Source organism: Vicia villosa, linkage group LG2 (genome assembly GCF_029867415.1).
Source record: "Vicia villosa cultivar HV-30 ecotype Madison, WI linkage group LG2, Vvil1.0, whole genome shotgun sequence".
Taxonomy (NCBI): Eukaryota; Viridiplantae; Streptophyta; class Magnoliopsida; order Fabales; family Fabaceae; genus Vicia; species Vicia villosa.
The window spans coordinates 140,005,423-140,033,308 of NC_081181.1; the positions used below are offsets into that span (position 1 = coordinate 140,005,423).

General features: G+C 37.2%; 1 protein-coding gene across 1 annotated transcript in view; it reads right to left on the reverse strand.

Moving 5' to 3' along the window:
• Positions 1–16,018: 16,018 nt before the first annotated feature.
• The window catches only part of LOC131652244 (uncharacterized), a 60,145-nt gene continuing 48,277 nt past the window's right edge, over positions 16,019–27,886 (reverse strand). Inside the window, exons 3-6 of the transcript XR_009298665.1 lie at positions 18,128–18,674; positions 17,562–17,633; positions 17,306–17,480; positions 16,019–17,219 (exon numbers count right to left, since the gene is read on the reverse strand). The gene's annotated coding sequence lies outside the window, so the exon portion shown is untranslated. The remainder of the gene's footprint in view (positions 17,220–17,305; positions 17,481–17,561; positions 17,634–18,127; positions 18,675–27,886) is intronic.

The window sequence follows — 27,886 nt, forward strand, 5'->3', positions numbered from 1 at the left end:
GCTCAAGCTTTGCAACACTTGCTCGATCGGAGTCTGGTAACTCTACTGCCTCCATACTCAGCTCCTGCTAATCCCGTCCCTGGGTACAAGCATCATGCAAGATGTGCTTACCATTCAAATAGTCCTGGTCACGATACAGAAGAGTGTGGGCCATTGAAACATAAAATTCAAGACTTGATTGAAGAAGGGATCGTTGAATTTGGCCAACCAGAGAAGCCACACAAAGTCTAAAGGATGGCTATTTAGATCATTAATTTACTCGCATTCGCAATATCTTTCCTGTTTGTTTAAACATTCATCTTATGTCAGACTCTATTTATTTTATCATAATCATTAATGCATTGCATATGTTTGGCTTGATTTATTTCTCTTCCTATTTCTATATTAAACTTTGTTTTTACTTAGTTTTCTTTATGATATTTAACTCTCGCTAAAGCGGTGAGCCTTTTGAGGGAGGATGACGAAAACGATACCGCAACCTCATACAGTATGCTTTCGAACAGACTATGCTGACGATGTACAGGCATTGTTTCAATTCCTAAACAGTGGAGATATAAGGATGTTAATCCATCGTCAACCCCTTTGAGCCTAAGAAGTAGAAGTTTTCTTTCTCATATAGATTAAAACCCTTAATCATAACCTGGGGCAGGGTAGTTACTCAGTTACCTCAATTATACCAGTTGCTTTACACAAGTGACGGATTCCCGTGATTCTCAAGTCAGGCAGTCAATATCCATAAAAGAAAACTTTTAAGTCAAAAACCTATGAAGGAGACTTATAAAAATTGAAACATCCCGCTGACTGTAATCTCAAAATAAACAGTTCAGGCAAAAGTTAGGGATAACAAAATCAAAGTCAAAAAGAGGTTGCTAAAAATCCTCGACAAAAGAAAATATTACAAAAAGAAAGAATTACAAAAAAAAAGATGACTGCCTGTCCAAATAAACCTTTGGTGCTTCAACCATCATCAAATGTCAACATTATGACTTCAAGACCTGCTGGAACTTGAAAGCAAAGTTAACTGAGCATAAGATCGAAGAACATCACGAAGATTGGGATGGGTACAAATAAACTTTGAGCCTTTATCCTTTGTTTCTTAAAACCGTGAACCAAGCCACGTTACAACCCTTGAAAGTCCTAACTGAAGCATGGTTAGTTCGAAAGCGTACTGTCACAAAAAGGGTATCCTGACTCCTTAAAGTTTACCAAAAATCCTGAGTTGATATCATGTTTTTACAAATATCACTTTCTTACATACCTTGTTTTACTAAAATTGTTTTTAAACTCCAAGACAGACATATGCATTGCATTTTAATGAGTGTCATTATAAAACAATTTTGTCTACGTAATCTCAAATGTTGGGCATCAGGAAGAATCTGCATGGGGCATAATTACTGACTAAAAGTCATCCCAACATATAAATTTGCAGAGACATCTCGTATGCATGACTCGATCAGCAAAAAACTTGTTTATACAAGGGGCATGACATATTATTATCCCATCTATTGGGGGAGATCTGGCAACAATTCATATAATCTCTTAGAGGCACTGAATAATCAGAAGTTAGTCCATCACTGGGGGCATGTCGCATCAGCCACAAATCTCAACAAATGCTATTTAGCCACTAGCGTCAGATGATGTCATTATCGGTCTCTTCCTTAAGGTTCTAATTCCAAATTCAGGTATCGAGCATACCAAGCTATTGATTCCAGGGGCATGTATACTCTCGCAAGTGTTTTTCAACAGCAAGTACTCAAAGACAAGGGGCAGTGGAAAATTAAAAATCCCTGGGAACTTTCCCCACAGAGCAGTTTTCATAATATATCCCCACATAGCAGTTTAAGAAGTCATCTCCAAGCAATCTCTTCCCAACAGAAACTTAGTTCCCCAACAGAGTTTATACCTCCAACACTGCCGGTTCTCTGACTTCTTCTCTAGCATGGTTTATTCAAACTCAAAGTTGCCGCTCAGAAATCGGGTCGGATATTATGCTTATTTCTCTTGTCCCCAGGATACATCAGGATCAGATCACTCAAGTCAATCTCATCCCCAAGCGAAGATCAAAAATCCCCAGCTGGATATCATCGAACAAAAGACAGGAATTCTCTTGTCATTATCTCCAGTAGCACACAGAGATTTATTTTCTCAACCAGCAGCTGCTATACAAAAATTATCAATATGCTCCGACCATATAGTCCATCCCTGCAGCATTCATAAATACATGCATAACATACATTACTCTCGTTTATTTCGAGAATCTCAACACATGCATCATAACATTGCATAAAACTAATCTTTCTCTTTCAGGTCATTTCATAATCAAAGGAATATTATCATCCAAGATTTCACCTCAACACTCAAGACAAATACAATTCTGACACTTCGAGCCTTTCTTCAGGAATAATTCGGAAACAATCAAAGAACATCCTATCCTTTCTAGGAGCCTTTCTAGGTAGTCTTCTCTAAGACTTTAATCATCCTTTCTAGGAGCCTTTCTAGGTAATCTTTTCTAAGATGTTTCATATCCTTTCTAGGAGCCTTTCTAGGTAATCGTTTCTAAGATGACTCATATCCTTTCTAGGAGCCTTTCTAGGTAATCTTTTCTAAGATGACTCATATCCTTTCTAGGAACCTTTCTAGGTAATCTTTTCTAAGACAATTCATATCCTCTCTAGGAACCTGTCTAAGTAATCTTTTCTAAGATGTTCCAGCCTTTCTAGGTAGTCTCGTTAAAGATGTATCATATCCTTTCTAGGACGTATCATACCTTTCTAGGTTAATCTTGTTTAAGACATATCTCAACCTGTCTAGGTAATATTCCTCAACATATTTATCGAACATGTTCTAAAGACATCTACTGTCCTTTAAAGGAGTTTCTCAGTTAATCTTATACAAGACACTTCTTCCTGAGCTTTGTGTAAAGCCTATTCTCTTTTACATCAGTCAATGATCTACCCTTTTTAGGAACCTCTTCAGGTAGTCTTCTTTAAGACATTACTTCATTTTAATGAATCTCCTTCAAACACAATCAATGCATATGATCCAGTCTGGAAAACATCCGCTTAGACGAACAACTTTTCAAATATCAGATGGCATCTTTAAGCCCGTCTCACACATCTTTTCCAACACTTGGACGGCATCTTTAAGCCCGTCTCCAGCAAAAGTATCTGCTTCAGCTAGGGCAAATTTCTTGGGTATTCTAGTGTTCAATCCTCTTCTACCCTCAGATTCCGACTGGCATACAAACCACTCTACATCTTCAGGTTTAAGATAATTGAACAGGGGCAGCTGTCATACCCCAAAATTTGCCCATACTATTTCTCTTATACAAATTCAAATCAATACATAAAGCTCCAAGACACATCCTTCTATACAAGGCTCAGAAACTAGGGTTTGGTTTGCTCAAAGGAAAATCAGTAAATCAATGGCTCCAAGGCATCCCATATGGCTCAATATATCTCACACTATCACCATGCCAAGTTCAAAAATGCTTCATTTGAGAGATATGGACTAAAACATTATAGGTCCTTTTCAAAAGTCAACAAAAAGACACTTTTTTCAAAAGGACATAGAATGATAATGGAAAAGAATTTTGATATGAGACCAAAGACATTGGTTAAAGGACTCTCTAAGGTTTCTAAAAAGTCCTAGAACACCTCCATACCTCAAAAATTGAGGGAGATATGTCTTGTCAAAGTTGGGCTATTTTTGAGAAAAAACGTGAAGAGAAAAGGTTCAAAATTCCAAACATTTCCAAATGGGCCTATGTTTTTTTCATCCAAACTTCATCTTAGGCCCATGCACGTCCCAAAATTATATCTCACTATTTTTATTATTTTTATTAATTATTTTATGGTTTTATTTATTTTAAATCATAAATTAATCATGTAAAATAATAAAAATGAAAAGATATGATCTTTCTTCAATTTTTAAATCAATTATCAATCAAATTTACTCATTAAAACATACAATTTTCGTGCACCATAATGGGGGGAAGATTAGATTGAAAATTGAGCAAATTTGGAAAGATTTCTCAATCAAATTTCCAAGCATCAAAAGATCATGATTCAATTGGATTTTCCATAGTTTTAGTGACCTAAATTTCTCTATTATATAACCATAACATGCTGAAGCCATAAGATTTTTTTTTTTTTTTCGGTGGACAAGGATTTGCAGCTTCAGAACCGTGAACAATCTCAAAAAACTTCAAAGAAAAGTCAATCACGATTTTTGTCATAGAGACTGGTTCAAAGGATTTAAAGGACTCAATCACGTTCCTTATCACTCTCGGAAGCTATCTGGATATTCACCAAGCTTCGACACGCTCAGAACCGCTCCCAATACGTCACGGTTTGCGTTTCCTTTCCATGAATCAAAACCTTAAAATTACGCATCATAAATATGTTTTGATGGTATGTACATGTTTGTATGACTGCATAGAACGTGTTTGAAACGTTTAATTGAAGATTTGATGCAGATACGTCGAATCGCCATTGCTAGGGTTCGTTTGTTTCAAAAAAGGGGTTCTAAGTTAGAGCCAATTTTAGGTCCAATTAATAGTTTCTTTGGATTCGTGAGACTTTTTTGAACTAATCTGGGTTATTGGTGTGCTTTGATTCGTGTTCGTTTGCAGGATTTAGGGATGAAAAGCTATGGCCACGCGTGAAAACCGTGGCCAAAAGCGTTGCCTATTCTTCAATATGTCAGCGAAGAAGATGATGAATCTGGGCGCGAATTTTTGAATTTAATTGACGAATTACGTTTTTTTATATTATAATTAGAATTGATACCATTAACAGCAAACGAAAGCGGTTCAGCTGGTAGCGATGGTAAACCGGTCACTCTCATGATCTGGGTTCGAAACCCAGTGTTATCTTTTGTTTATTTAATTTTCTTGAATAAGCATGTTTCAGATCCTATGCGTACGTACTTCGCGTCCCTACGATAGAGCTCATACGAGAGCCGTAGGATCTTTGTTGATCCAGATCCAAGGAATCTATACGCGCAGGCCTACTGTAAACTCACCAGCCATGCCACACAGGATTGCCAGCTGAGTTTTCTAAATCCTTTTGTTTTTCATATAATATAGTTTTCTGTCTTTATTTTATTTTGTTTATTTGTTTTTATCTTCAAAATTCTTTAAAAATATTTCTTTAAGCAATTTTGTTTTAACTATCTTTTTCATAAAAACATCAAAAATAAAAATAGTTTATATTAATTATTGATAAATTATTTTATTTGTATTAATCATAAAGATTGTTATTAACTAAAAAACCATGTTAGGTTTAGACTTTTAATCGAAACCTTATTTTCACCGATTTAATTAATTAGGTCGAAAAACCCATAATTAATTAATTTGGTTTTATTTATTCTATTAATCATGATTAACTTGCGCCCTCATCAGGGTTTACGAGGATCATGCCTACACTGAATTTTTGCTCCTATTTCTTTTGTGCCTTTTCAGGGTTATCAACATGGTTCCTTCCGACTACGCGCCACGCCCGTCACAAAGCTAAGTGTTTAATTTAATTTTTAGATTTATTTTGTTTCCTTTTGATTTTATGGTTTGCCCTTATATTTTTGAACTGTGCATACATTCACTCCTTCATTCTTCTGCCTTTGCCATTTTTTAGGGTTACCTCCGAGGCTTCCCGCCAACCATGTCAGATCAAATCCAGAGCTAAGTACCTTTGTCTATTTTATTATCTTAAATTTATTTATTCTTTATTTTAGGGTTAATTCCGTTTGCCTCTGAACTATAATGCACTCACCCTTCTGTTTATTCTTTCTTTTCCAATTTTCAGGGTTTGTCGATTGCCAAAGCTACGAGTATCGGTAACCCTAAACCCTAACCCTGATATTTTCTGTCTTTTATTATTACTTGTGTCAAACCCTGATTAAGGGATCCACTGGTTTCATTGTCCCCTCCCCCGTATTACTGTTTATTGCCTTATATTATCTGCGTGGCTAGTAATTTAGGGAGTGATAACCTCGAATTGAACCTAGAATGATTAATTACAAGATAAATAACTGAATCGAATCACGTGATTGGTGCACACACGCACGCTTTTGGTAACCCTCTCTGTTGCCTTGTTGCCTGTTGCCTATTGCCTGTTGCCTATTGCTTGTTGCCTTGTTGCCTTGTGTTTTTTGCAGAATAGCCAGTCCCTCGAATATGAGGATACCTCAGCCATGTTGCCTCGATAAAAGGTCATGAGACCCTAAAATGATGCTGCCTTCGATACACTAACATGACCTCGACCCTCGGAAGTTGCCCACGAATAAGGCTGAGGTATCTTCTGGTTGCCTACAAACAAAGGCTATTCTGATCATTCCCTTTAGACTACCTGCATCTCTATGGCATGGGTCAGTCTTTGGGCGAATGATATCTCGACGACCCTTCAACCTCCAAACGAAAGGCTTCCTGCCCTCTTATGGCAAGGATTGACCCTTTCATTCTGAAAGGCTAAAAAGAGACCTATCATCTGAGTTTAAGGTAATTGCCCCTAATTGCCTTGCAATGCTCAATTTTCATATTCTTTCTCACAATTCTTCAAAAACTGGCTACGCTCATTTACGAGCTAAAGTCCACTTTTTTTCTTTCATCTACTTTTTCTAAAGACAAACGAGCAAGCAAAGCAATTAAGAGCCCATGGAAAACCATGGATGCAAAGGGTGCCTTACACCTTCCCTTTGCATAAATTACCCCCCGAACTTAGATTTCTTTAAAAAGGTTTTTTTTCTGTTTCTTTTTGCCTTTCCGAATTTGTTTGGATAAAATAAAAGTCGGTGGCGACTCTTGCTTACCGCGACATTTCGATCGATAAAAAGTCAGTTCACCGTATTACACCAACCAAAAACACTTAAAACACTAATAAATGGTCAGATTTAAAACAAAGTAAGGAAGTGATGCGAGACCTTGTAGTGGGTTCTCGTCATCATGGAATTACCCTAAAAGACACAAACCAATCATTTCTTTTTCTTTTGCCTTGTTGGCACCTAAGGGCACCGTTATTTCCGCTCCATTGCATCCTAGGCTGTCCCCTTATGCAAGAGCGCGAACGTTAACGCTGCCCAACTAAAAAACACAAAAACAAACAGAAAATCGTGAGCCGAGCTACGGTAACTCTGATTCCTGAAAAGGATACGTAGGCAGCGGGGTAGGGCCCGTGCGAGTACAATTCTTTATTTTCCCTACATTCTGCATTCATTTCGCATATAGGCATAGACATAGATACACCCTTTAGATAGAAACAAACATAGGTGGATACCATCGAGTACGATGGGCGCGAGGGGTGCTAATACTTTCCCCTCGCGTAACCGACTTCCGTACCTTGATTCTCTGGTCGCAAGACCCTGTTCCTTCCTTTGTTAGGTTTTCTGATATTCCTTTCCCTTATGGGATAAATATATTAGTGGCGACTCTGTTCATTTTTCGCGAGCGTGCGACAACCAGTAAAGGCCATCCCTCATGTTCCAGAAAGTGCTAGACTTTGGCAGGTGCGAGACGAACCATTCGTATAGCAACGGTACGCAGCATGTGATTAATCCTCCTCGCTGCAGGTTTCTTGAATGCACAGAGTGATAAGCATCCGCAAGCAAGGTTGGAACTGGATTTCCAATCAAGAATATCTTAATTGCGTTGATGTCGACGAAATCGTTAATGTTGGGAAACAAAAACAATCCGTAGATAAGCAAAGCCAGGGTTTCCTCAAAAGCGCTCATATCTTGGATACTGACGAAGTACCGAGCTTGATCCAACAAGAACTTGGAGGGCAATCCTTGAATTCCTCCTCTACTCACCATATGAGTTCTGATGTCGACTACGTTCAAGGGAGTAGTTGCAGGAATGATAATGTCGTCAGGATTTTTTTCCAAACCGGAGTACGGATCTTGCGCGTACACGGGTATTCCAATCAGACGAGAGTACTCCTCTAACGTAGGGATGAGTTGATAATCTGGAAAGGTAAAGCAGTGATACGTTGGATCGTAAAACTGCACCAATGTGGGAAGGATCCTATCCACAATATTAGTGCTGAGAAGAGGCAGAAGTTTTCCATACTTCTCCTTGAAAGCATGGGGGTTGACCACCAGTTTTCCGAGCTTTTCCAATTCCTCTACCTTAGGAATCTTGAAGGTGTGTTTCCTAGCTCTCTTTCTTCCGTAATCCATGGTATAGATCCTTAAGTACTTTCTCGTTTCTCTCTTTCTATGAAGTTCAAAACGTTTGTTATTTAGTTTCCTTGAAAAACGACTCGAAAAAGAATCTTTTGTTTTTAGTTATTATGAATGATGCATGAATGCATGAATGCACACATAAGAGTTTTTAAACAAACATGGGTTAGAAGGGTATAGTGGTCATGGAGTCACAACGCAAACCTCGCCCCAATGGTAAACTAAGGATAAGGAATTTGTACCTGGAGAATGGGTTCTAGGGGTCTCAGAGTTTTTGCTCAACTTTAAAGATACGTTGACTGGTATCTATAAGAGAGTTTTCTCTGAGTGTAGTATCTGCGTGACAATTACTTTCGTAATCACCGCTCTACGTCCTAAGAAGGCTTTAAGTGGGGTTAATGTGTTTCTAGGTCTTCCTGGTACAAATCAGTCTCAGAATGCATTGGCGCAGTTAATCACAACCAGCCAGGCAAATCCCAAGAGTATATATGGAAACCAAGATTAGAGGGCCTTCACCGAGAAGACATCCTCCATCCTATCTTATGTTGCACTCAAATCCGGGTATAGGATTTCTCACCACAAGGGGGAATCAAGCCCTTTTCCCGATACAGAATAAACAAAATAAACAGATATAAATGCAGCAAACACATGAAATGACACAGAGGTTAGGAAGGACCTCTCTTATTTGAGGGGGAATTTGGCATCCCTAATTCCTCATTGGGGCTGGACCAGCAACAGGTCAACCATTGGTTTGGATGAAAAACCAAGGTTTTTAACACTTATATCCCCAGCAGAGTTGCCATTTTTCTGTGGTGTCGTTTTTTTACCTCCCCGTTTAACTTGGGAAGACGGCACGCTAGACCCTTCACGCGAAATTTGGAAGGAGAATGCGCCCGTGGCGGGATGAATTTTGTTTCAGTTCTTCCTACGATATCACACGAACTTTTTAATTGTCCTCACGAGTAGGAGAGGGGAAAAAGATCTCAAATTAACCCTAGGAGTTTGCTAAGTGTGGGGATTCACCTAGATTAGAAATTCTGGAGTTCGGGGGGTCGGTTATACATAGGAAAGAGTTTAAGCACCCTACATATCCGTAGTACTCTACGGGAACCTTCTTTGTGTCATTGTGATTGTGTTTGTTGCTTATTATTGGGAAAGTTTCTCCTTTGTGTTAGGAGAGAGAATTTGAATTGATTTAAAAAGACAGACAGACAGACAAACTGACTATTTTTGGTATTTTATTAGCTCGCTGAGATTCCTTGTGAACCTCATGCCTACATATCCCTAGTGGAAGTCAGAGCTTAATGTAGTTCGGGGAACTAATTAGGGATTTTAAATGATTTTTTTTGGTTCCTTTCTTGAAGCTCAAGGTTGAAGCTTGAATTAAATCTCTGTTTACAGTAAAGAGACATGAAATCATCTTTACAGAGAGGTATTTCTACTATTCCACCACAAACATTTTAAAGTGACAGAATAACTGAATTCATTTCATTCAAGAGGGGGACCTTACTTGTTTATGTGCAAGTATACCAGTCAACTGCATCTTGAATGAAAGAAAGGTGCTCAACCAAATTAGGGAAAGTTACCACATGCCTGAGTTCTACTGCCAGAGCATGCCTTTCAAAATCCTAAATGGGAGACTGGTTAAAATGAAATGCTCATCCAAATTAGGGAAAGTTACCACATGTCTGGGTTCTACTACCAGCTCATGCCTTTCAAAATCCTAAATGGGAGACTTAATTGAAATGAAATGTAATGTTTGTTTGTTTGAATGTGGTGAGATAGGAGAAAGATCTCTCTATAGAGATAAGCAGTATCTACCTACTATATAAAAGATTTGATTTTTGGTTGGCTTGTATGAGGCCCAAGCTTGAGGCTTTTGATTGATTTATTTGTTGAAAGATAACTCTATTGGGGAGAATTTAAACTAAGGTTTTTTGTGTTCTGTACAAAGCCCAAAATTGAGGCTGACTCTAATTGGAGAGTATTTATTTTATGAGTTTTATTTGGTGTTCTGTACAAAGCCTAGAATTGTGGCTGACTCTACTTAGGGAGACTCTATTTTGTGCCTTGTATGAAGCCCAAGGTTGTGGCTAACTGCTGAGGATACTGAATTTTGAAGACTATGGATGACTCTATTTGTGCCTTGTACAAAGCCCAAGGTTGTGGCTGACTTTTAACTGAGGAAGTTATTAATTTGTGCCTTGTATGAAGCCCAAGGTTGTGGCTATTTTGGCTAGGGAAAACATTATTTTCTGCCTTGTACAAAGCCCAAGGTTGTGGCGGACTCTTAAAGAAACTGAGTATGGAGGACTCTATGGGGTTTATCTGCCTTGTACAAAGCCCAAGGTTGTGGCTACTTAATAGTGAAGGACTCACTGGGGGAGTTTTACTCTACTGAAGGATTTATCTATTAAAAGACTGTTTTTTTATGTTTTTTTTGGAAGCTAACCCTTTCCAGGGGTTTTGACTCTTTTTATTGACTGTGATTTGGAGGCTGACCCTTTCCAGCGGTTTTTGTTAAAAATGAGGAATGAATTTTGGAGGCTAACCCTTTCCAAGGATTTTTGTTAAAAATGAGGAATGAATTTTGGAGGCTAACCCTTTCCAGGGATTTTTGTTAAAAATGAGGAATGAATTTTGGAGGCTAACCCTTTCCAGGGATTTTTGTTAAAAATGAGGAATGAATTTTGGAGGCTAACCCTTTCCAGGGATTTTTGTTAAAATGGAAGAAAGATTATCTAGTGGAGACTTCTTGTTTTAAAGCCCAAGATTAAGGCTGACTCTTGTTGAGAATAAGCAAATATGGATCCTAGACTCTGCTAAGGAAGATTGATGAAGATAAGGGTGACAGAGAATGTCCATGTCTCTCATTCCAAAAAAAAAATATACTCAATATGAGATTGAGACAATCTTAGCTTGTTTAAAGTCTGGTTTAAAGTGGAAGAAACTCACCAGGATAGGCTAAAAGGTAACTAAAGACCTGTTCCTATGTTTATAAGAAACCTGATGGGTCCTTGTATAAAAGCTCAAGAGGAAGCTGGGAATGCTTTTAAGAAGCCTGTGGGTCCTTGTACAAAGCCCAAGAGGAGGCTAATCGAGGGTCCTTGTTATAGCACAAGAGAAAGCTATGTGGTTTTGAACTTATTTTGGCTTTAAGCAAATGGGTAAGAGGTTTCATAGGGAATAATTCCTCTTTGGGTGGATGTGTCCTAGTTTTTGTTCTAAGGCTTTTTCAAGATGTTTCACCGGGAATAATTCATCTTGAGGATTTAAACTACAAATTTCTAATTAGGAAAGAGCCTTCACCGGGAAGACATTCTCAATCCTAGGCCATATTCCTATAATATATATAGTTAAACTGTCATAGGGTTTACACTCAGACGTAGTTCTAAACAATATATAAACAGTTCTATATTTGACAGTAATTTAAATAAAGACTGTAAATTGAAAGCTTGTAAAGCCTAACCTGGATGGAGTGGAGGCCTTTGAAGATGTATGTACAAAGCCTTACCAGCAATTTTATTGATAACAGTTGAATATTTATTATAAATAGTTAAGGGTTTTTGAAAACAGAAGAAGTGAAAATGGACAAAGGTCACATAGGTATCTGAAGAGTTTCACCGGGAATAATGCCCTTCAAATACCAGAAGAATGTTTTGAAAACAGAAAGAAGATTTTGTAAATACAGTTTTTGAAAATAAACTAAGAAAAGAAAAAGGTGATGGGACTTACACTCTAATAGAGGCCAAATACTTTATAGTACTGGTTGATTGTTATAAAAAAAGATTTGCGATTTGAAATGATTACTGTTGTGAAAACAGTTGATTATTTGTAAAATAAAAGAGGGGGTTGGGACTTACACTCTATTAGAGGCCCACTTAAAAACTAATTTACTGTTTATGAGAAACAGTTGAGAAGATGCGAGGTTCTGTTGTTTGAAAACCTCGATTGTCTGTTTACTTTGAAGTATGAAAACAATTTGAATTTTAACAAAAGTCAACTTAATTAGAGTAAAGATAATATCTATACCTCATTAAGACCTAAATGATTAGGATTTCACCACTAAAATATTTATGAGATATTAGGTTTTGAAATTTCAATGAAAGCATGTATTAAAATATATTTAAAACACTTAAAATAACATCATTTTCTTACCTAATAAAAATATATAAAATAAATAATATTTTTTGTGACTTTTTTTAATTGTTCATAAAATATATATATTAATTAACAAGTGTGTGAAAAATGAAGTTAAAATGAATTGATTTGATAAGTGAATTAATTGTGTGAAGTTGTGAAGAAAAATGGAAAGGAAAAGTGATAAAAAATAATGTTTTAGTCTCACCATGGTTTGAACCCACGCCCTTGAAGCCAACAATCAAAACACACACCAACCAGCCAACGCGCGCATGGTGTTATAGAGGGGATTTCATTGCAATATGTGTGATGTCTAGTGCATAGAGTGGAAAAAAGAAAATAAAATCAAAAGGTCTGAGGCGAGGGGGATTCGAACCCCAGACCTTAGGCATGAGGAGACTTTGGATGCGCGCTGTAACCATTGAGCCATTACGATGAATTCGTAAATAACACAACTACCACTAAATTTATTTTAAACTTAAACCTAAGATTTCAAAAAAAAAAAACGGCGCCACCTCCATTATCATCTTCAACCTCTAGCTCCTCCATCTTGGATTTCTGAACTCTCTCATTTCTCAACCATTTTAAATGATTCAAACATCAAACTTGCTCGTTTTCAAACGAGGAACATGATCATGATCTTAGAATTTATTTATTCTAAGTGTACTTAAAGAATTTCAGTATGAACACGAAGAACACATAAACCCTAAATTTAAAATTAAATGATGCACAAGATGAATAAATGAATGGTGATAGAGGGTTTTTAATCCTCTGATGATGATGAACAAACTGGTATCGAGATATATTGAAAAGAGTACTTAAATTAGGGTGTTGGAGCTTGAAAAAAATACCTCTGAAAATGGAGGTCGAGAGCTTGATGGAGCACATTGGGCTTGTATGAACGATCCAAAAAGCTTCCTTGGGACTCAATGATGCTAACTGAATGTTTATTATGGCTCGAATACCTCTGAATTGTTCTACTCAACCCCTTCAATTTGAGCTCCAAGTGGACATGGAGGTTGATGAATTTGCAGTTACAGATGAGCTGCGGCCATCTGGATAGCTTCACCACACCCTAAGGAACGTGTTTGAACACTTAGATTCGCTTGACACCTTCTGAATTACTCCATGGACCTCCAACTGCATAAGCTACAAAACGAGAGCAAAAATGGTGTTCCTCCACTTACAGAAGTGATCCAGGTGCTTGGACCTCAAATGAACCCCTTTGAGATGTTAGAATGCTTACTTTTCAAAGAAGAGCTCTGGTTTGAAGAAAGTGATTCTTCTTGCCAAAGAACTTTGAAAAACCATAAGCATGAGGGAGAGAAAGAGAAAGCAAGAATTGGAGTTGCTTTGGTATGTCTAATACTTTGGAATGCACTTGTATTTATAGGCAAATGGATGCAGAGCAATTGGCTGTAGTGAGCTTGCTTAATGAGGTTAACTTGGTACCTTAAGCATGAAGAAATTTCAAAGAATATCCAAGTGTGATCATTGCATTTTCGAGCTAGCTATCTATCCATTGATTCCATCTGATCTTAGGGGACATTTCTGATGCAGAATGAGCTCTGATTGGTTGGTGGGAAGATTCCTTTGATGATTCATCAATTTGCCATAAATTCCCAAATGTAATCATTACATAATCACATGTTCTTGTTTTGGGAATCTTCTTCAATCTTCATGCTATGGTGAAAGTGAATGCATGGCATGTTTGCAGATGTGTTATGGGTCGTGTAGCATCCATAAGTGAGGTTATATGCACAAACTTGCAAAGTTCCAAAATGATGCATGACCTATAATTTTACTTCATGAGGCCAACTTTGAACAAGCATAACTCCTAGCTCAAAATGAATTTGGAGAAGGTTGAGCACAATTTGGAAAGCCCTAAACATCTACTTCAAATCATTAGTTTGGGGTTTATTCAAAATCCTTTGGGAAATTTGTGAAAAATGAGGCCAAAGTTGGAAGAAAACTAGGTCAAAACACTTAGAAAATTTTCTAAGTTTTTATGACCTAAAACTTCAAAATTCCCAAATCTCTCAAATGATTGATTTCTTGAAAAAAGTTTCTAGGTAAGATGTTGTTTTATTTTGCAAAACCTACAACTTTCATGTTGGAAGTTTTGAGTTGTGTAGGTGAAATTTTGAGTTCCCACAATGCCCTTAAAAACCCTAATTCCCGACTTTTTGACCCTTGGTGAATTTTCTTGAATTTCTTTGGTCAAATGACTTTAATAATCATATATTGATGATATTGATCCTTAAAAGTCATGGTTTGACAAAAAACCTTAAAAGTCAAAGGTGGTCCTGTACAGTTGACTTTTTAGATGAAGTGGGATTTTGGACTTTTGTGAAGAACCAAGTCCTCCTCCTCAAGTGAATGATATGAATGGACTATGTTGAGGTAATATAAGTTATTGAGCCATGTCTTGAGCTTTGGGTTCATGTCCTGATTATAAGTCAACTACCCAGGTGAATTAGGTCAAAAACCCTAATTGTCGACCAAATGAAATTGATGATTGTGGTTCTTGAATTGAGGTGTAATGCCCAATGGATGTTGTTATATGGATCATTTGAAGATGATTGAAGCCTTTGGGTGATGCCCTTGATCTTTTTAGGGTTTCCCAAATGTGATCCCTGATTTTAGTCCTTGATGGGCTCAAAACCCTAGACAGGTGAAGTAAGCAATCCTGAGTCCAGGTGATGGGTATCTAACCAATCATAGGTGAATAGAATGAAGCTTTTGAGTCCCATGGTTGTGTTAGAAACCATCTCTTTTACTGATTGATCCTTTTCCTGAGCTCTTTTGTTCCTGAACACCCTCGACTAAGTACCAAATGAGTAAGTGACTGCTCTGAGTATCTGCTTTGACTTTGATGAAAAGTTTAAAGATATGACATCTCAGGGGGGTCAAAATTAGGGTATGACAGCCATCATCATGGCAGTGGTTATCATCCAAGCGACCCGCTCCTGAGCTAATTATTTTCAAAAGGGACGGGCATGTTGTTTTTTCTCCTCTCAAACCCTTGATCCAGATGAAATTTTTGCATATCCATTCCTTGGACCAATTAAAAAGGCTCTGATGTCTTGGTTGGAAGGGGTACAAACCTGACGAAGTCATCAGAAGGATTCAGAGATTTAGAACAAAGACCTCACATAAGACCAGAAAAACATAACGTTGGTGAGATCAAGTGGAAAACGACATTGATGTCATTCAAATGACACATCGATCAGATGAAATTGTTTTGACTGTTGTAATTTCTTAGATGTAGTATTTAATTTTCTGTTTGAAATTTCAATGTAATCCCAATTTTAATCAATGAATGTTTTTTTTATTATTGTTTTTCTGGTTTCCTGATTATGGATTTGTTTCATATGTGTACCTACGGAGTATTTCGTATGTGCATCTACGAAATATTTCCACGCAAATGTAAAAAAATGCTTTCGGAGATACATCTACGAAAACAAAAGAACAATTTTGTCAAATCAGTAGTGCATGAGAGATTTAAGGAGTGAGGTGAGAAATTCTCAAAAGTTAAAGACATAAGAAAATTAAGAAGTGAAACCAAGCAATTTTATTGGCCATCTGATATTGTTTCAGTCAAATACGGACTGACATTAAAAAATGGAAAATGCTAATGTGTACGACACAAAATTCATTGAAACCGAGCGAATAAGATAGTTACTGACATGGATTCAATTTTAATCGTAAAAATGGAATATAGTGTAAAAAAAATGAACTTGGGTAAATGTGTGATGTTTAAATGTTTTAGCACACTCAAAATACTGAAGTTTGGCATTCTAATGGCAAAATCATGATCCTTTTTCTTGTGCCATTTATATCTCTCTGGGTGTCAGCGCCCAGCAAGCGCACCGACTTGAATTTGAGTCTCCTTGGAATGTCGTTGCTTTGAGGCTGAATTTCCACTCACTTTAAGCTGTCAAATGATGTTTCAAAACATTAGCGGTGGCTTAAATTGCATGTTGCTGTGTCGATATAACTGTTGTAGCTGTTGTGATTTATGGTGACATATGAGCATCATTTCAATAGAAGACTCTCGTTTTTTTCAAACAACTCGTCAATATTTCTAAGATATAAATCGGGTGGGATGTTGTCGGTATTATCAGGTTGTGTCAGCTCTAATGTCAATGATAAAAAATACTTTGCTGTGACTTATGAATCTCAACAAACTGGGACTTGTCTTACTCATGCACTTGGAAAAAAGTGTTCAAGATGATGTTATTACTCATGTTGTAAATTCTTCCAATGATTAAAATTTACATGCTATTACTATTATGGCTACTACTACAATTGCACATGATTAAAATGTTGTAGCTTATGGTTACACCTATCTCTATGAAGATGAAGTTTTTTTGAAAGGCCAAAATAAGACTACTAAAAATATGTTACAAGCAATGCCAAAGATACAAAATTGTTTGTTACCAACACCAATCTAAAAAAAACAAAGCAGAATTGGAGAATGGATATAACATCCCTCCAAATGACTCTAGTCTCTCACAATTTAAGCAAAGGTAAAAAAAATTAATGAAGTTGTAGAACAACAGAAGCATAACATAACATGCCTTCAATACACACAACAGTAGCCTACTTATCAGATCGAAAAACTCACCAATACCATGCTACTCCATAAGTAGTAATCCCTATGAAGAAGCACCTCGAATCACGCAAACACCGCCAAAGCCGATCATAGACTTCAAAGTCTAAGCCCCTCACTATATTTCTAGACATTACCACCACTATTCTATTTTAACCCCGCGTGTCATGAATGCTCAATAAGGTGTGAGAGCAATCTTATCCTACCGAGCAATCTATCTCGCCCTCGAATCGAAGGGCGGATCCACTGATCTAATGAACTGTTCTTCATGAACTTGTAAACTAAAAGGCTGCAAAACAAACACTTCTTAAGCCAATTAAAACGCTAAAAGTTTAATTTTCATGATGAAATTGTAAATAAAAAACAAGCACGCACCTCTGAGGTCTTTCCGAACAAAATCCACATAGACGAACCAACTGATGCATTGGGCCAATCATGTTTATTTTAGTAATATATTATTTTTCTCCATAAGGCAAAATCTTGTCAAGTTTCTTCACCGCCACTAAGGTGCCATCTCCTAAGCTTCCTTTATACACACATCCAAATCCATCTACAAAATATAAACAATTAGCAACAAATTATACTGAAATCATATCGCAGTAAGATTCAATTCAATTCATAACACACATACCTGTTCCTAGAAGTTGCAAAAAATTGCTTGTCCTGATTTGCAAAGCGTGGAAAGTAAAATTCACTGAAGCACCTGATAAGACCAATGAACTTTTCATCTCTCTTTTTAAAGTTCTTTTTCTATGAACACTATAATACAATAGCATACAAAGTAAAATAATGAAAACTATCATGCTTAGAACAATTAGAATAATCGCAACCTTTTCCTTAACAGTGAATCACACAAACAAAGCTTACAATGTTACCAATAAACAAATAATTAACTATTCAAATATATGATTTAGAAGAACTTCACTGCAAAAGACTATACATACATAGTCATTGTTAATGAAGCATAAAGAAGTGCAACATTTGAGTTTCTATTTGAAAGTGGACCAGGAAGTAGCTATAGAGGGACTAAATCTTTTTATAATCATTTTCTACCACTACACTAATTATCCATGAGGGAAATTAATTCTTATGCATCTTATTGAAGTGCTACAAATAAATACAAAACATTGTCAACAAAATATTTACTAAAAAACATTTGCTAAAACTATGAATAATTTGAACAAATGTTAAACTTACTTCTTTCGCATCTTGCGCTGCTGAGAACAAAGAATGATAATCTACCCACACGGAAGGATGCGTACAAGGTTCGGGCGACAACATTGCAGCTTCTAATATCGCAAAAAAATAATCACTAACTGAAGACTTAACACTTTCTGAATAAATCAACCGAATGAAAAACTTTGCATCCTTGCTGAATTTTACAGGGTTATTGACATGTGAAGATATCTTCTTCATAGCATCAATAACTTGTGCTTTAGAAGCATCTGTGGAGGTTTTAAACTTCAAACTCTTTTTAGGTCCTGAAGATAAAATTACAACACAAACTCAATTGAACAATTACCTATGAGACGAGAATAAAAGCAAATTTTAGTCAAGCTTTTTAGTGTATGATGTTTGCAAATACCGTATTGATCACAGTAATTCTTAAAATCACTCTCGGTAAGAGTAGATGCTAGACAAGCTTCTTTGCACGGATAAAAGTAGGACCCGTCGACCCATGACTATTGTTGCTTATGCTAAACATGTTATGATCATCTGTAGGGACAAAATTTCTTGCTTCAACCTGCACGATGATGTTAGAACAAGATTTGTTCTGATCAATATTCTTAGTTTTGATGATAACAAGGATATGAATTTTGTATGAGATAATGTGGTACTCTAATAATATGCAATTTCCGTTTCAGGAATTATACAAAGAGTATGCACAAAATCAGCGCAAGAAGCACTGACTCAGAAGGTTCAGCATGCAACATCAGAACATGGTCTGGCAAGACATCAGAAGATGGTCAAGCAGAATCAGAACATGGGTCTATGGAAGCATCAGAAGAACTTGAGATCAGAAGCAGAAGCACTGAAGTTCTCATGGTATCACGCTCAGAAGCACTTCAAGGTCAGAAGACAAGAAGATGCTCTGCACCAAGCTGTTTGACTCTAATGATATTCAAACGTTGTTTACACAAACATCAGATCAGAAGCAAGTACTAGATGGCAGGCTACGCTGACTGACAAAAGGAATGTTAGAAGCTATTAAAGGCAACGTCAGTAGATACAGCGGAAACAAGGCTCGAGGTAGTTGACAAAAGAGTGAAACATTAAATGCAATGCTGTACGGATTACGCAAAGCATTAAATGCTTTCAACGGTCATCTTCTCAAGTTCCTATAAATATGAAGTTCTGATCAGAAGCAAAGTTACGAATTCTTACGAAGTTACGAACTCTGAACCAACTTGCACATATGCTGTTCAAATCAAAAAGCTCTCAAACTTCATCATCAAGCTCACTACATTGCTGTTGTAATATATTAGTGAGATTAAGCTTAAACTTTAAGAGAAATATCACAGTTGTGATTATAACTTTTAAGAAGCATTGTAATACTCTTAGAATTTGTTTACATTAATTTTTAAAGGACTAGAGTGATCAGTGTCATACCCCAATTTTTGACCTAAGATACCACCTCATATCATTGCATATGCATCATTTGCATCTCTAACAAATTGCATAGCTTGTGTTTGTTACTTGTGACTCAACAGGATTTAATCAGGAAATCACTCATCAGTACAAGTAACAATCAATTAGGGTTTTGTTCTCCCTTCATCTCAAAAGAATCATCTTCATCAATAATCAACATTTGGTCCTCAAAGATTCATTTCAACAAGCTCAACAGCTTTGAATCGACTGAATTAGGGTTTTGACTGAAGATAGCATACTCCTGACTTTTGCTCAGAATTTGACCTAATGGCTTGGGACATGATATCAAGACCTCAAGTGCATCATTTTGACCTAATCCATTGGCTCATAACATCTCCTACACAAAGATTGATCAGGCAAATCCTCAGATCAGGGTTTTGAACTATCAGGGACTGAAATCAGGGATCACATTTGGGAAACCCTAAAAACCCCCAGGGAGTCAATCAAAGGTTTCAATCATCTTCAAATAATCCCTATGACAACATCCAATGGAAATTACATCTCAATTCAAGATCCACAGTCATCAATTTCATCTGGTCGACAATTAGGGTTTTGACCTGATTCACTGAATAACTGACTTTTTAATCAGGACATGGTGCCACAACTCAAACCATGGCCCAATATCCTCTAATGCTTCAATATGATCCATTCATACCATTCATTTGATGAGGATAGCCTGTTTCTTTGAAATCTCCAGAAACGCGATTCGTCTGAAAAAGTCAACTGTACAAGATTACCATTGACTTTTGGGGAATTTTGGTCAACCATGACTTTTGAAGTTTTAAATCATCAATATATGATATATGAAGTCATTTGATCAAGAAAAATCAAGAAAATCAATCAAGAATCAAAAAGTCAAAAGTTTGACTTTCATACTTAGAAAAATTTCTAAGTGTTTTTCAATGGTTTTTTCCAAACTTTGAAAGGGAATTTCTCAAAATTTCACGTACAAACTGAAAAAAACTTCCAACATGAAAGTTGTAGATTTTGATCCAATAAACAACTTTGACACATATAAATTTTTTCCATAAGATCAACCATTTAAGAGATATGGTGCTTCAAAGTTGGTACTTTTTGAAAACTTCACTTAAAACTTCATTTTCTTCAAAGTTCATGAAACTTTTTCACCCATTTCCTTAAGAGACTTAAAGAAACTTTCAACTAGGCTTTTGAAGTATGTAATATGAGCTTTCCAAAATGTCAAAGAGCATGAAAAAATATGGAGCATAGCTATGGTTTTGAATTTTGACATTAGAGGTCATTAAGCATGAAATTTCAAGCCATTTTCACTAAGTTTCTATACTATATGGCCAATAATGCAAGTGATGACACACCAATGCAATAATTAGAAGATATTTTCTGGTTTAGGATCAGATAGGAAAGAGATAAGAAGCTTAGAAAAATAACCATGGTTAAGTCACTTTTAACCATATGCATTTAATGGCAAGATTCCTTTCTATCTCAAAATGCCAAATCACCATTCTTTGGGCAACTTGCAAAGTTCTGAGTTCAGAACTCATGGCCTATAAATAGAGGTTCAAATCACTTCAAAATTCACACCAAAACCTCACAATTATAGGTTTTCTCTCTTCTTTCTTGAATTACAAGTCATGTGTTTCAAAGTGAGGTAGAAAACTCAACCTCCATCTCTTGCAAGTTCTGACCAAAGTGATGCTTCCCACAAACCACAAACATCATATGGGATGTGTTTGATCCACTCACACACCCCAAATTACCCCAAAACTCAGATTCACTCTTCAACCTCCATATGAACACATAAAGAGCCTTATCATGCCAATCTTCATTCCAGATCATTTCTGTACAAATTAACACTTCCAACACCTCACATATATCACATATGAGCTATCCAAACACTCATCATCAACCTGAAACATCAGAATCATAGAGCTCGATTCACACTTGGGCTTAACTGCAGATCGGGTACCTCCAACTACTCCAGGTGTTTTCAATTCACTCCAAGCATCCAGACACCTTCCCTAAGGTTCATTGAAGCTGTCCAGATCAAGCAACAACATCTGTAACACCTCCTCTGCAAAATTCAATCTCCAGCTTGGCCGTTTTTGAGGTAAGTGCTCATGAACTTCAAACTCTATCATACATGCATCATAAATGAAAAACTAAGTTACCATCTTGTTTCTGCACATATGAGGATCATTAACCCTCAATCAATTGCATCATAACTTGCACATACATCATTTCACGATCAAATTCAGTTTTAGGGTTCTTCATGTTCATCAGAGAATTAATCATCTTAGAGCAAAAATAAATGAAATTAAAGGGCACCATCATGTTCCTTGTGAAAAACCGAGTGAGATAGACCCTTTGATCGATCAAAACAACGCAGATTTGAAGGAATTCAAAATTCAGTTAGGGTTGTGTTCTTGGCGCCAGATTTGGTTTGGGAAATTCAAACATTGGTTTTAAAATATAATAAACTAAAGGCGTATCATTAACAAGCTGCGCGCGCAGCTCAGTTGGTTGTTGTTTTGGCTGGTGAGAGAGAGGTCACGGGTTCAACACCCTTAGGGACCAAAACCTTTTTTTTAACACTATTTTTCTTTCATTTTTTTAACAAACTTCATTAATTAATTTAACTAATCAAATCAACTTATTTTTTCTTCATTTTTTGAACACTTCTTATTTAATATACATATTTTATGAATACCAAAAAAAATCACCAAAAAATATTTATTTGATACATTTTTAAATAGGTTTAAAATGACATATTTTTAAATGTTTTTAAATACTTTTAAATACTACTTTTTCATTTGATCACTTGTAAATATTTTTTGTGATCAAACCCTAATCATCTAAGTGTTAATTGAGAGTAATCTTTTGTTTATCTTGATTAAATTGACTTCTTTCAAAATTCAAATCGTTTTAAAACGAGCGATCGCGATTCTTTTCAAAAACGATAAACCATTTCTTTTTGATTTTCAAAGGAAACTTTTGATTAAATCTTTTTAATTGATCAATTGATTTTCAAAACGATGTGGGGCCTCTCGAATATTAGAGAGTATAAGTCCCTTTCGTCTTTCTTTGTACAGAAAACTTTTTTTCAAAACTTTCAAACAGTTTTTTTTAACAACAAATCACACATCTTTTTCAAACCATCCACCCTGTTTTATGAAAATAAAACAGGGGCTTCTCGAATATTAGAGAGTATAAGACCCACTCCTTTTTCCTTTATACAGTTTTTCTTTGTACAGAAAACTCTTTCAAAACAATACTTTTCAAACTGTTTTCAAAACAACAAACGACGCGTCTGTAAATAAAACGATCAACCATGTTTTGTAAATATACCACGGGCCTCCACGTAGGTATAAGTCCCAAGCCCCTTTTGTACATACCCACTCAAGTACATGAAATTAGGTATTTCATTGTACGCCTTTTGTACATATCTCGATCGGTTTGATTTTTAACTTTGAATAACAAACCAAAAATGAAGGTTTTCTTTAAATCTTCCCAAAAAATATACCATGGGCCTCCATGTAGGTATAAGTCCCAAGCCCTTTTGTGAATACCTGTTTACATAGCTTTGAATAAACTCAAGTGGACTTCTCCCCGAGTGTGAGTCCCGAGCCCTGTGTATACAAATGGATCATGCTTACAGGTATATTTCCTTCATAAACTCCATTATATACACACACTTTGTCATATATGTATAACTGTTCATATCTGTTCATGTACTTGTTCATATTTGTTCGTACTTGTTCATACTTGTGATTGTGTTATATGCTTATTCAACTTAGTACAACACTAGGTTCCCCATAGCCTCCTATTGGGCTTCGTGCAAAGAATCTCCCTAGTTTAGGTTAGGACATAGAGTATGGTTTCCCGGTGAAATCGCTCTAAGAGCTCAAACCAACTATACCATGCCTCCCCTTGGGCTTTGTACAAACGAGTGACCCTCCCATAGCCTCCTCTTGGGCTTACAATGCAAGGACCCTGGATTGTCCCTCCCATAGCCTCCTCTTGGGCTTACAATGCAAGGACCCTCGGATAGCCTCCTCTTGGGCTTCGTACAAGGACCCACGGGCTTCTTATAAGCATCCCCCAATATCCAAAACCAAATACCCTAGGAGATTAGACATTTTTCATCTCTATGCTAGGAGTATCTCTTATATATCATCACAAACAATCAATCAATCAAACTTTTTGCCACAAGGCTGGCTAATCAATCAAACTTTTTTTGCCACAAGGCTGGCTAATCAATCAAACTGTTTTACCACCGTACTGGATGATTAATCAAAGTTTTTGTCACAAGGCTGACTTCATTGAAACTTTTGCCACGAGGCTGGCTGATTAATCAAAACTTTTTGTCACAAGGCTGACTTCATTAAAAGTTTTTGCCACAAGGCTGGTTAAACAAACAAAAATCAAACAGATGTATGTGATGATATAGATTAGATACATCTAGCATTTAGACGACATTTGTCTATTTTCCTTTGCTTCCACTAGCATAAGTGGGAACTACGATTGCTCTGACTTTCTCAACATCCCTTTGAGAATACGTAGGCACAAGGTCGATCCTTGGCGAGCAAAACAAAACAAAAAGAAACCATTCAAACCTTAGCACCCGTAGACCCCGAGCTACAGATGCTCTGATTCCCTCTAAGGGATATGTATGCAGAGGATCGCGATGATCTTTGCGAGCATAATCAAACAAACACCTTAGGTCCCACCTCTTTTCTCACAACAGAACCTCTCAACAATATGGAATGAAAAACAAAGCAAAGAAACCTATAGAGTACTATAGATACGTTGGGTGCTAATACCTTCCCTTCGTATAACCAACCCTCTTACCCAAGATCTCTCCCCCCACCTTTAGGTTATTGCAGCTTTTTTCCTTTTCCTCCTTTGGAAATAATAAAAAGTTTGGTCGAAACAAAGAAAAATCATTTTTATGAGCACTCGAGCCCAAAGAAGGCATCAGGTGTCTCATCCCACAAAAAAGAGGAACAAAACGGTTTTTCGCCCGCGACAGAAAAAATGGCGACTTCACTGGGGACCATCTTTTTATTGTTTCCAAAGGAAGGGTTATTTCTATTTATTTTATTTTTCATGTTTTGTTATATGTGTGGTTCTGGTTCTGTTACTCGCGTGGTTCTGTTACAAGTGATACATTATGGACAAATCCTAACCCGGATTAAGTACACATAAGAAATTAGGTGGAGGGTATAGTCATGTGCAGGCGCACGTGAGAATCCTTCCGCTCAGTGGAGGTTCTTTGTTGGTAATATATGTTTAGCATGTTTCGTAGCGAAGACATTATTACTTTCATTGAACTGTAGAAGCTGAGAGACCGTAGAACCCCAACCCATCCTGGCCTTATTAGGTTGTGGTGCAGAAACTATTCAGGTGAAGACTTGGATTAGTTGTCATGCGGAGAACCACACTCAGACGAGTTTTTCTTGAGAATATTACTGGCTCATGAGTTTAATTGTGGAAGGCCGGTAATATCCGAAAGAAAAATGTAGACTCTGACGTATCAGTAGAACATGTTGTGCAGGTGATTAACTAGAACTATCCCATTTTTGGTTCTCTGACCTCATGCTCGTGACTTTGGACCTTTGAACCTATGCGTTACCATGTTTGCGTTACCATGTTTACGTTACCATGTTTGTGTACCATGTTTGTAATACCATGTTACCATGTTTGAACTACCATGTTTGCTTTACCATGTTTGAATATGTGGCATCCACGCATCCATGCATTCATACATTCATTAAAAAACCCATCTTTTTCCATAAAAACACGATTTTTCCAAAAAAGTTTTAGAGAGTTTTCTTTGCAAACATTATAGGATTAAGTTATGGAAAAAAGGTATACCAAAAAGTACGGTTTCAAAGCGCCTGATGTAGAAAGACTGATAGAGTTAGCATCTTCTGTACAAGATCCTTCTAATTTTAGGAAAAGTTATGGAAAGCTTTTGCCTATCCTGAATACTCATGTTGATGAAGGACTTCTCAAAACTCTGGTTCAGTTCTATGACCCCGTCTACCGTTGTTTTACCTTTCCAGACTACCAGTTGGTACCGACCTTGGAAGAATATGCCAATCTTTTGGGTATTCCTGTGTCTGACAAAATACCCTTCAATGGTTTGGAAGCCATTCCTAAGTCACACGTCATTGCAGCAAGTACCCATTTGAAAAAGTCTGAAGTAGAGAGTAATTGGACTACCAAAGGAAACCTCCCGGGATTAACCTCACACTTCCTAATAAAGAAAGCCTTTGATTTCATCGAAACTGGTAGCATGATAGCCTTTGAAGCTGTACTAGCCTTGCTCATCTATGGGTTGGTTCTGTTTCCCAATGTCGACAACTTTGTTGATATCAATGCCATAAAGATCTTTCTGATTGGAAATCCTGTTCCGACTTTGCTTGGTGACATGTATTTCTCTGTCCATCATAGGAATCGCCAAGGCGGTGGAATCATTGTATGTTGTGCACCTTTGTTGTTCAAATGGATTGTTTCACACTTACCTGAGTCTCCTATTTTCACAGAAAACCGAGAAGGCTTGCGTTGGCCTCGAAGACTTATGTCTCTTACTAATAATGATATTCGTTGGTATACCTTGGCTCGCTGTGGTACAGAAACCATTGAAAGTTGTGGAGAGTTCGCCAACGTACCCCTCATTGGTACACAAGGAGGAATTAACTACAATCCGGTCCTGGCCCGACGACAACTCGGGTACGCAAATTCAGTTAAACCCGTTGGTCCCTCAGTAGAAGGTTACTTTTATCGGGAAGGGGATAATCCTAAAAAGTTGAAAGCAAGAATGATGAGAGCTTGGTACGACGTCCGATGGAAAGAAAAAGGGGAGGAAAGAAATTGCATTGCCATGGACGCCTACACCTGCTGGGTAAAGAAAAGAGCAAAAGAGTTCCAAATGCCTTATGCTTATGAAAAACCCATGTTTCCTGCAGTGTCTCAACGACCCAACATTCCAGCTATGGAGGAATACCAACGCACTTTGGCTAAGATGAGGACAGAAAAAGATGCTTGGGAAGAAAAGTTTCGTAGCACTGAGGTGGAAAATAGAAAGTTGAAGAAAAGAGTGAAAGATCACGAAGAAACACTCTACTGTCAAGATGGATGGCTCATGAGCAAAGATGAGAAGATTCGCCAGAAAGACGCTGCAATCAAGAGGTATATCAAAGAAAGCAAGAAAAATCTGGAAGGCTCGACAAGCAACGCTCCGACTCCTGATGATTGGAAGAACGTTGTTGACAAGCTGAGAGCTGAAAAGGCCGAATTAAAAGCTCACTATGGGAAAGAAATCATGAAGCTCAAGCTGCACAATGCATTTGGTTCTTCGTCTGATGAAGATGCTTAGGATCTGTTTAGCTTTTTATTTATCATTTGCTTTTGTAAGGAGCTACGCTCCAATGTTGTAACATTTCCCATTATTGCAATAAAAAAATAATGAATGAATAAAAGATCAGTTTGTGTACAAATGTTTGCAAGAAAATAATCTAAAAATATTTGGAAAAATCATAAATTTTTTTTAGCATACATCATTCTGCATATCGAGTCTGTTGTATAGAGTCTCATCTTTTGGATCTTTCTCCATTAGATCGTCAAGCTGTCGCGTCTCAAAGTTTCTCGACCGCGCTCGCAATCAGATCACAGATACAATACTCGTTCAAGCAGAAGAAGAGTAATGGAACACTCTGAACAAGAGAATGTTGAGCTTCGTGGTACAGTGACCACTCTTCAGGAAAAGTTGGAAAGTCTCACGACTCTGGTTGACTCCTTGATGGCCGCACAGAATCAGCCGCCGCCACCTAACAGTCAAGCAACAGTAACATCTGAAGTCACTACTCCAGTTTCTACAGTTGCATTCGGTATTCCATCTTTCTCCATGCCAGAAGGTTGGGGCCCGCCTTTTAGCTTTGGTACAGATTTCCGCCATAATTTCTCTGGGGTTCAAACATCCACAACTGAAGCACCTGCTGCACAAGGTTCAGCATTTATTCCACATTCAGGGGTAACTTTTTCCCAAATCACTATGGCACTTTCTCAACCCACTATGACAGTTCCGACCCCTACGGTTCACACTGTTCCTTATGATGGAAATGAGATTTATCATGATCAAGGTGATAGCACAAATCAGCGTAATCTTGTGGGAGATCTCCAAGAGCAGTTTAACAAGATTCAATTGGAAGTCAAGGCTATTCGTGGGAAAGATTTGTTTGGAAAGAATGCCCAGGAGCTATGTTTGGTTCCCAGTGTACAAATACCGGCTAAGTTCAAGGTCCCTGACTTCGAGAAATACAAAGG